The sequence below is a fragment of the Suricata suricatta genome, chromosome 3, assembly GCF_006229205.1.
Source record: "Suricata suricatta isolate VVHF042 chromosome 3, meerkat_22Aug2017_6uvM2_HiC, whole genome shotgun sequence".
Classification (NCBI taxonomy): Eukaryota; Metazoa; Chordata; class Mammalia; order Carnivora; family Herpestidae; genus Suricata; species Suricata suricatta.
Genome location: NC_043702.1, coordinates 115,290,638 through 115,300,729, shown reverse-complemented (window position 1 = coordinate 115,300,729; position 10,092 = coordinate 115,290,638). Strand labels below are relative to the sequence as shown.

General features: G+C 47.2%; 1 long non-coding RNA gene across 1 annotated transcript; it reads right to left on the bottom strand.

The window, feature by feature from the left end:
• Positions 1-244: 244 nt before the first annotated feature.
• On the bottom strand, positions 245-4,102 carry LOC115286605. Its single transcript, XR_003906162.1, has 4 exons — positions 4,011-4,102; positions 2,008-2,156; positions 1,301-1,575; positions 245-378 (listed from the first exon to the last, which is right to left on the bottom strand). It is a non-coding gene; the product is annotated as an uncharacterized LOC115286605 (long non-coding RNA).
• Positions 4,103-10,092: the final 5,990 nt, after the last annotated feature.

The following is a 10,092-nucleotide window of genomic DNA, read 5'->3' as shown; positions in this document are numbered from 1 at the left end:
TGGTTAAAGATATAAATAAGAATTTGCAGGTTTACGAGTTGGAGAGTGCAGGTCTTTGGCTTCTGTGACACCGAAACTAATGTAATGGGTTTCTCGGGGCAATTTATGGGGTCAACAACTCTAGACCCTGTGTTTGCATTTCTTTCAGCAGCGGTCAGTGAGGTGGGATTATATACTTGAGCCCATAAGATTAAATCAATATCCAAATAACGTATTTTAAAATAAGCACTGTCCTCACTTGTGTGGCAGGTTTACTGTCTTTTTTTGATGTCACTTCCAGTAGAAGATCGCTGCTGTCAGTGAGGACTGACACTCGGTGCGCTCGCTCCTCCGTTGGTAGAGAGCGTGGCTCTTAGTCTCATGGTCCTGAGATGGAACCTACAGAACAAAACTCAGGGGGAAAATGAGGAATTACACAAAGATTTCTGATTCCTAAGAAAATAGAAAGGACTTAAATTCTCTAAATAGCCTATGTTCGCTAATCTCTTATTTTAGTATTAAATGCATTCACAGTCCTCCTTTAATTATAAACTTGGCAGGATGTACCGGTTATCCATTCTGAATGCTACCAATTCACCTACTAAATGCTATTTCTTTCCTAAGGTGAAAGCAAATTCGCTCTTCACCCCAGAAGTTACCCTGCATTTCTCATGTTTAGGTCCTCGTGTCCAGCAAGCCAGTTTCTACCATGCCTGTTTAATTGGTAGTTTACAAAATATCGCTTAATTGCAGTTTCTTAAATCATAATAAAAAAAGAGGTTAGGTGATTTTTTTTTTCCTTTTAGCCCTGCTTAGAAACAGAACTGATTCGCATCAGCTTGTAATGACTAAGGGTGTCTTTTGAGATGGACAGAGGCCTTTGGGTTCTTTTATGCCCTAACTCACAGATTTTATTTTTCTGTTTTAAAAAATGGTTTCAGACTTACAGAAAAGCTGCAAGCATAATACAAATAATCCTTATATTTATTGTTTATTTGCTAGGATTCCCTCATTTGGAACATTTTTCCACATGAGTGCTCGCTGCCTCTCGCTTGATTTATATTTACATCTCTGTATGAATACTTGTGGGTACTTGGAAGATTCTGTCCTCTCCTGCCCCTTAGTGCATCAGGGCCCTGGACCGGTCACCGCATCTTGTGAGGCTGTTTCCTTGACCACAGACGGAAACCAGTACGTTTCCTCTACAGGGACACTTTGAGGAGTAGACATAACACCTGTGTGACAGGTGTCTGGTGCAGATGCTTGGTGAGTGCAGGTCTTGTCAACCCCTCTCACCAGACAGGATCCGGACACACTGTACCTGTGACCTTCCCTACATGGCTCCTGGCACTTGGGGGAGGCACGGAGGTGAGAGGTACTGTTCTCACTGGCTCGGCAGTGGCAGAGGGAAGCTATCTTTGTCTTGATTGCCATCATCAGCAGAGTAGCAACATAGAGGTGGCTTGGAGTGTTGGAGTCTGGAGGTAGATGGTTAGTCCCTCAGCTCTTTCTCTTCACCTCTGGGGGCTGTGGTTTGCTCAGGTGTAAAATGCAGGCATTGGTGAGGGATAGCGGGCTTGAGGAAGGAGGTTGGACCTGAAGGAGGAAGTGAAAAAGTGGTAACAGTGAACAGTGACACCGCCATTAGAGAGTTAATATCTTAGCAGCTGGTTCTTATGTCCCTGAGCTTGTAGCTACCTTGACCTCGGCTTTGTTCCCCAGTATAACACTGAATTGGTTACATTTATGTTGCAGGTTCTGGATTATACGTTAATCTCTCTCTCTTGGGATTCCCTCCTATGACTTGACTCCATTTTTTCCTCTTCCCAATCCCGAAGCCCCCTCCCCACCCTTTATCACACCAGGTTTGCTGATTCTGACTCTTGAGACCATTGGCATGGTTTGAGTTCAGGATTTCACCATCTCTCATCTCTCTTCTGGACTTTTTTTTTTTTTAAGCAGCTTCTTAGATCTCATTCATACACCATCCAGTTCCCTCATAGAAAGCACACGACCCCCCGTTCTCACCTAGACTCTCAGAGCAGATCGTCCCTGGCCTCCTCGCTGTATGCTTTCTCTCATCTGCCCCATGTTCTCTGCTTCTGCAGTGGTTGTTCCAAAATGCAGTTCTGATCACGTTTATCCTCTACAGCAGCCCTTAACGCAAACCTTCGTGGCTTACAGGAAAAGGGCCTTGGTTGAAGGTCAGTGTCTTTCTGGTGTCCTTTCCCCTTCACCTCCCCTGCTATCACATTTCACCCTTGGACATCCCAGAGTCCTTCCTGTGAATTAGTAAATGCCCTTAGCACTTACTAACACCAGAGGACAGTGATATGTCTCTTCCACCAGCCCGAGATTCCTGAGAGCATTGGCAAGAATCGGTATGCAGTCAATAGTCAATAACTGACAGTGTCCTCTGAATTGTTCTTACTCTTTGTTTGCAGATGATTAAGCTGTTACTCATTAAATGTTTGATAGTGAATGAATATAGTCCTGTATAGGTGTTTTTTCAATGAGCATATAGTTAGTGGGAACTATTTAAGAATTAATTTCAACTTTGGGGCACCTGGGTGGCTCAGTCGGTTGAGTACCCGACTCTTGACTTTGGCTCAGGTCATGATCTTAATGCTACTTGGGTTTGAGCCCTGCATCAGGCTCTGCGCTGACAGCATGGAGCCCACTTGGGATTCTCTGTCTCTGCCTCTCTCTGCCCCTCCTGTGCACATTCTTTCTCTCGCTCTCAAAAATAAATAAATAAATAAATAAATAAAAGCTTAAAGAAAAGAATTAATTTCAACTTTATAATTAAAGACTTTGATGTATTTGGGGAGGTATACTAACAAAACCCTCAGATAAGTTATTAAAACTATTTAGAAGAAAGTGAGCTGAATTAGGTAGTATGACACAGGGGTTCAGCACATGACGTCTGGGTTCAAATCCTGGCTTCACCACTGATAAGCTATCTATCTCTGAGTGAGTTTAGAATGTACAGTTATTGTGAGGATTCAGTGAATAAATACACATGGTATGCTTAGTTTCGTACCTGGCAAGATAGAGTATTCAGTATTTGTTAGCTATTACTATTGTTTCAGGGGGAAAAAAATCTGTTCTCGTAAAGTCTCTTTACCTAATTGAAAGGGGTGATCAAACTCTAGGAATTCCATTAAAAAAAACTTGATTATGAAGAAACCCACAACCACCTATGCATTGGGTACCACTTCCCAGTGTCGGGGCATGTATTGGGCTCCTAGGAGGGTAAAGAAGCTAACGAGGGCTCGCCGCAGCCCTTTGTACCGCCACCGACACTACCTGTTGACCTCCTAGACTCAGGTAGGACTGAGGCTCTTGGGGTCAGCGGAAAGGAAGGGCCTCACCCCGACAGTGTGGCCTCCACCCTGTGATTCTACAACTCCAAGTCCAGCAGGAGGCTATCCCGCCGTCATTCCTGCAGCTTGCTAAGGTGTCCTGGATGTGGTCCCACCCATCATCGCCCTGGCCACTCTCCTGTGCCTGTCCTGGGCTTCGTGGAGCTCTGCAGGTTTCCTTCCGCATCAAAGGCAGGGACGGGGAACCTGGGTGGGTGTCAGTCACTTCAGCGTCCCACTCTCCGTTTGGGCTCAGGTGGAGATCTCACAGTAGCTTCGACCATGTAGCTCTAAGGAACTAAGATTGACGTTATGAAACATGGAGCCATCAAGCCCCTTGGAAATGTGGGCCTGAGACCTTGCTTCCAGAGTTCCCAGCAGCCTTCCCAGGAAGGTCAAGAATGTCTCTTCCTAGCAGGTGCAGGCACCTGAGGATGTCTCGGGACCTCTTGAAGAAGAATTCGCCCACTTCTGCCGCGTTTGCAGGCTTGTCTGAGGAAAGTACTTGGCTTGGCTTTGGGCCCCGAGAGGCTGCTAAAGGTCAACCTGGATTTCTCTTAGAAAAGGCTCTTTAAATATATCAGTCTCTTAATGTAGAGAACAAAAGGAGAGCTACAAACCAAAGTCATGATAGTACTAGCTTTTATCATTGTCCGCATACTTAACTTTTATTGGAGATTATTTCTTTAGAAGGCTTCGTGTTACTGTCCAGGGCCCTTTCCTATCAACCTGCAGGACCCCCTTCCCTGCAGGGCCGCTCTAGTGGTCAGGGCAAGCCTTTCAGCTGTGGTTTCTCTGGAGGTCTTCATCTCTTCCTCATTTGTGAAGGACCGTTTTCCCAAACCCAAGAATCTTGGTCTACAGCTTCTTCCCTTCAATGCTTTGAACCAATCAACCCTTGCCTTCTGGCCTCCAGGGTTTCTGATGAGACATCTGCTCACAGCCTTATTGGTGAACATATGATGAAAAGCAATTTTCCTCTAAGCTTTATCAATGTGAATAATGAGTCTTCTTGTGTTTTACACAGCACATCATATCCCTATACACTGTAGCACCATTTTGAGACCAGGAATTGAGTAGGTAAAGTGCAGACATTGTGAGGGCTATATAAGTTAAAATTACACTTTTCTAACCTCAAAATGAAAAGGCACTGACCCATCTTAGAGATTTTGATTTCTAACAAAGTAAATCTCAATGTTGAAAAGCCCACACCAAGAAACAAAAAGCCCATTGGGATCCTATTTTTCTTTTTTTAATTTTATTTTGAGTAAAGGGGTCTTGGGTACAAAAAGGGAGAAAACGCTGTGGTTGCAGACATCAGCGGCCAGGATTGCATGATGGGCCCATTTCCTGCTCTGCCCTCATAAAGCACCATTGTGATGTCGCTGTAGAACCTGTCTATATAAGACCCTGGCCCACTGGGTGTTTGGTCTTTACAGCCCAGGGAGCCTTGGGGACCTGTCGACCTGACCCTAGCTAGCTTGCTTTCTGCTTCTCCTTTTGTTGTTTGATTCATATATTTTTTTTCATTTTCATTTTTCTCTAATAATTTTTTCTCCATTTTCTTTGCTTTTTCCTTTTTTCCCCCTCCTTTTTTAGTTTTTCTCTCTCAATTTTTCTTCATTTTCTCCCTTCATTTTCTTTGTGGTTTTTTTTGTTTGTTTGTTTCTTTCTTTAGTATTAGCGTTTTAGTACAGTTAGTATCATTCATCTTGTTGGTAGAGTTAGTAAGCGTAGTATTAGTATAGCCTAGTGAATGTAGTTAGACTTAATAGTATTAGCAAGTTTTATATTGTTGGTGGGTAGGTGGGTGGGGGGTGGGGGGGCTGTTAGGAGGTCAAGGTCACCAGGCTTCTGAGGCTTTCACCCATTGTCACAGTGTGGCAACCCATACTAACATGGCCTTTAAGCCTCAAGGTGAGGGCAGCTCCTCCAAGGAGGGGGCCGCTTCTCCAGGATGCTGGACCACCCTGAAGAGGGTGAAGTTGGATGTCCAGTTCATCCGCAAAACCCAGCAGGACCCCACTGGCTTCCAGGGACTTTGTCAGGAAGCACAGAATGTGAAGACCTCAAACCATCGAAATACTGTGATGACAATTAACGTGGTCAACACCAGTGAGATGTTACTCCTGTTCTCCGAACACGTCCGTGGAGACGACCTGGTCGAGGACGTTCCGGACAAATTCTGCCAGCTCTTATCTGTAGTGGAGAGCTGTCACCTGCTAGGTCTTTTCCCCAGAGACCTGCAGCCAGGGAACCTTCTGGAAAGGGAACTCAGGGTAACACATACAGACTTTGGTGTAACCATCCAGCTTGCAGGATATAAGCTGCACACGTTCAGGAGGAGCCCCCATTCTGGTGGCCTGCGAGCGTTCCTGCACCCGGACGGCTCAGTGCCCCTCACCGATGTGTTGAGCCTGGGGCGGTTTGGTACTCCTTGGCCATGGGCTTCGAGTTTTGTGTGGGGCAAGTCTTCTGGGACTTCCTCGGGGACTTGCCCCAACCAAGTGAAAAGCAACAGAGTGTCCTCCTCTTCGTATCCCTGAAGGGCAAAAGCAGGCGCCACAGATTGATGAGAAACCACCCAGGACAGAGAGGACAGTTGAAGTCCGATGTAAAAGATAAAGTGGAAGATGCAGGGCAGGAGGAAGGACGGGGTCCTGGGCCTCTCACTGAGACACCCCATGTAAACAAAGACCTCCAGACGCCTCAGCGGGTGGCAAAGTGGCTGTGCTGTCTGCCACCCAGCCTCGAGGCCGCCATCAGCACACCAGCCCAGACCACTCGACCCCAGTAAACAGGAAGAAGTACAAGATGACAAAGGGACTGCAGGAAGAACACAAAACAGATTCCAAAGATTTTTTATTTAATGTGAGGAATGTATTTAAGAAAACTAAAGTTCATCCATAATGAAAAAGCCATGGTCCATGCCTTTATTTTCTTTTGTTTGTTAAGCTTCAAGTAACTTAAATACCTATTTGGAAAGAGAGGGACAGGGCGAGTGTGGGGGTGGCGGCTGGGAGAGACCCCAACCAGGCTCTGAGCTCTCAGCTGAGATCCGATGTGAGACTCCAACATCCAACCTGAGTGAGATCCCAACCTGAGCCCACACTGAGAGTGGGGCACGTCAGCGACGGAGACCCACCCAGATTCCCTGTCCCTGCCTTTGATGCAGAAGGAAACATGAGGAGCTCCAGGAAGCCTGGGGACAGGCACAGGAGAGTGGCCGGGGCGATGGGTGGGACCACGTCCAGGACACCTTAACACGCTGCAGGAATGACGGCAGGATAGCTTCCTGCTGGATTTGGAGTTGTAGGAAACACAGGGTGGAGGTGGTGAAATTTGGGAGTGATGTGGGGGTTTGTGGGTTCCAGAGTCAATGGCCAAGGAAGAATTTGTGAAGAAGTCTTTGGTGCAAAACGGTGATTTTATTAAAGCACGGGGACGGGCCCCCTGGGCAGGGAGAGCTGCACTGGGGTGGTGACAGGCAGCTCATTATGTACTCTCTGGTGGGGAGGGCGTTAGGGATAGAGTAAGACTCCATGGAATTCTGGAAGCAAGGCTCCGGAGTCTTGAGGGGTCGCTGTTGGCGGGTAATGTCGCTGATTTCCGTTCAATGAAACCTCAGTCCTGAGACCCCTCCCATGGATCTCGGCGGGCCACAAGCTTGGAGGACGATTGCCAGCCTGTGGGATGGGGGCGTTTGAGATAAAGTAGACTTGCAGGGTCCTCGAGGTTGGAAGAAGGTGATGCTGAGGTTCTCTTTGGCCCCCACCAGAATGTCCTCCTTGAGGGAGCTGAGCTCCTAGAGGGAGGGCCCTCTGCCTTTTCAGGGACTTGTCAGTGGGCTGCTGGCAGTCAGGGAATTTAAGTTTTCGCTGGCCTCCATTTCCCACATGACCAGGGCAAGCACTCCTGTCCTCTGTTCTGGGGTAGCCATGAGTGTCTGAGGACGAGCACAACATATTCTGTCCGGGAGGCCGGCGCCAGCCTGTGTTCGGCCCTCAGCCTGTCTCGTGCTCCCTCGGCACATCCCCCCCCCCCCCGCCCCGACCATGTCTGACCCAGAAGCCGTTAGGGTTGCTGCAGGTGGAAGGGTCATCTTCTGTCGCTTCTTCCTCCTGAGGAGGGGTGGAGAGTTGTCCCTCCCTGTGTGGGTCAGTGTGGGTCAGTCCGGGAACATAGAGGGGAGTGAGAAAAGGCAGAGACAGTGGAACTCAATGTGGATGACCCATATGAACCTCCTTGAGGAGAAAGGATCGTGTGCTGGCTTGAGGTGATGGAGTCTTGGCGCCAGGCAGGGGGACTGGGAGAAAACAGCTATCAGAACGACAACAGCTAGAAACAGGAGCCCACATGGAAGTCCTTTGGTGGCTGGCGAACCTCCCACAGGCCAAGAGTCGAACCAGTCGCTGAAGGAAAGAGGGGGATTGTTTAAAGCGCCAGTTGGAGCAGTCGTGTCAGTTAGAAATCCAGGAATGTTTCTGCGGGCACCCGGAATGTATGCACAGCATTTTTGTTGGATGACAGTTTCCATTCCACCTCGTGCAGCGGTTAGCACCTCACTGCCATTCTATTTTGCAGCACTGTTGTAGCATTGGAGTTATTTTGGTATTTCACACTAGAATGGTCCAGAATGTAAAGAGTCATTTAAGGCCTTAACTGGGTAACAGGTGATGGATCGACGTCCTGGAGACCCTCTTTTGTTGAGGAAGGAATCAGCTTATGAATCAGAAGTACCTTTCTAGAACCAAGAGAAACAGAGGTGACCGCTTAGAGCACATGACCAAGCTTGTGTCTCCCAGTGCTGCCAGGGAGGTATTAGATGTCGGGCTGGAAGCATCCTCAGATGAGAGTGGGAACAGCAGGAATCTGACGGGGCTTTCTGGTATGTGACCCCAATGTCTACGGTGGTCCTTTTGAATGGCCCATCGTAAGAAGGAATGGTTAGTAGAACTTGGGAAAAGACAACGAAAAAGAGAAGTCGTGACCATCCTCGTAAGAGAAGTTTGAGGTCTTCCACAGGCTCACAGGAAGGAGAAGGCACATCAGGTCACTCATCGATTTCCTGCGAAAGGGGGTACAGGTTTTATTTAAATACGGGATGCCCCTCTAACTGGACTGCAGCCCTTCTTTTGGAGTCAGATCCCCAGGTGAAATAAACTTTCCATCCTTTGAGTACACCAGGGATTTTGGGTTTATATGGGGTGGGTTTCTCGTACCTATCCTGTAAGAGTTACTCTCTAGTAACAGAACCTGATGCGGGGCTCGAACCTACCAACTGTAAGGTCATGACCTGAGCCCAAGTCGGATGCTTAACTGACTGAGCCACCCAGGTGCCCCATAGAACTAATAAAACTTAAAATGTTAGATTTCCATGCTGTTAATCCATAGAAATAAGTGGCAGAGCTTGTTTTGTTTTGCATTTAAGTTTGATTGGAGACACTCCCTGGGCATTGTCTTCTCCCAGTTAATTGGGAGCAGAGATTGTGACCTGCTTATCGTGAGCCCATCAGCCATGTGAGAGCCGACCAGGCCTTTCATGAGAAACTCTCTGCTATCTGAGGGCTAATTTCATTTTATACACAGTCACTGTGATTTTGTTTGACATGATTTTGTGTGTTGATAGCTTTTATTAAGTAGATGGAAGCTTGTGTTTTGGTGAACATGACCTTGAGCCAGTTAGGAGGTGATGGGAGCTCACAGGGCTCTCCAAGCGATGTGGACTTCTAGAAGTGTCTCCCTAAGTGTCTTAGTCATGTTCATCTTGAATTTTCTCTGTGAGCTGAGATCACTACTTACCCTTCTCCTGTTATTCCTAAGAGTTAATGGTCATGCAAGTAATGCAGTGACAGATTTTCTTTAGAAAAAGGAGTTGAGGGAACTGAGGATTTCTTATATGTTAATTATATCTTAAGGGATGCTATTTAGATTAAAACTCTGCCTCAAAAGTCTATCAGATAATTATCGTGCTTTGATTGATGAGATATGGCAACACCTCAACTTTAATATTATATTGTCATTCTTTTAGGATGTTATAGTAACTACTTCTGAATATCTTCTCTTTTTTAAAAATTTTTTAACGGTTTTTATTTATTTTTGAGAGAGAGAGATAGCATGGGCAGGGGATGGTCAGGGAGAGAGGGAGCTGTCAGCACAGAGCCTGATGTGGAGCTCGAACCCACGAACCATGAGATCATGAGCTGAGCCAAAGTTGGACGCTGAACTGACTGAGCCACCCAGGCGCCCCACGAATATCTTCTCTTTATACATAGATTGATGAGAGTGTTCAGATACAATCTGTCTTCTAACATTATTAATCAACATTGTACGAGGAATATAGTTTTGGGTTGCCTGGGTGGCTCCATCCGTAAGCGTCTGATTCTTGATTTCAGCTCAAGTCATGATCTCACAGTTCCTGAGAAGAAGCCTACATCAGGCTCTGTGCTGAGATTCTCTTTCCCTCTGTCTCTGCCCCTCCCCCACTCACACTTGTTCACACTTGTTCGCGCTCATTCAAAATAAATAAATGAACACAAAGAAGACGCAAGTGGTGTGTTCCTCCTGGACTGGTAGAGTGCGGCGGGGCCTGGGAGAGGGGGTCGGGCACTGCAGCAGCCGCAGGGGCGAAGAGGGGTCCTGTCCTCACTGCGCTGGTCTCCACTCCCTGTGAGTGTTCCGTGGGCTCATCATCCTTTCCTGGATTGCGGGCAGCACGGCCTGCTTTCCCTCTTGCACAGAGGAGTTG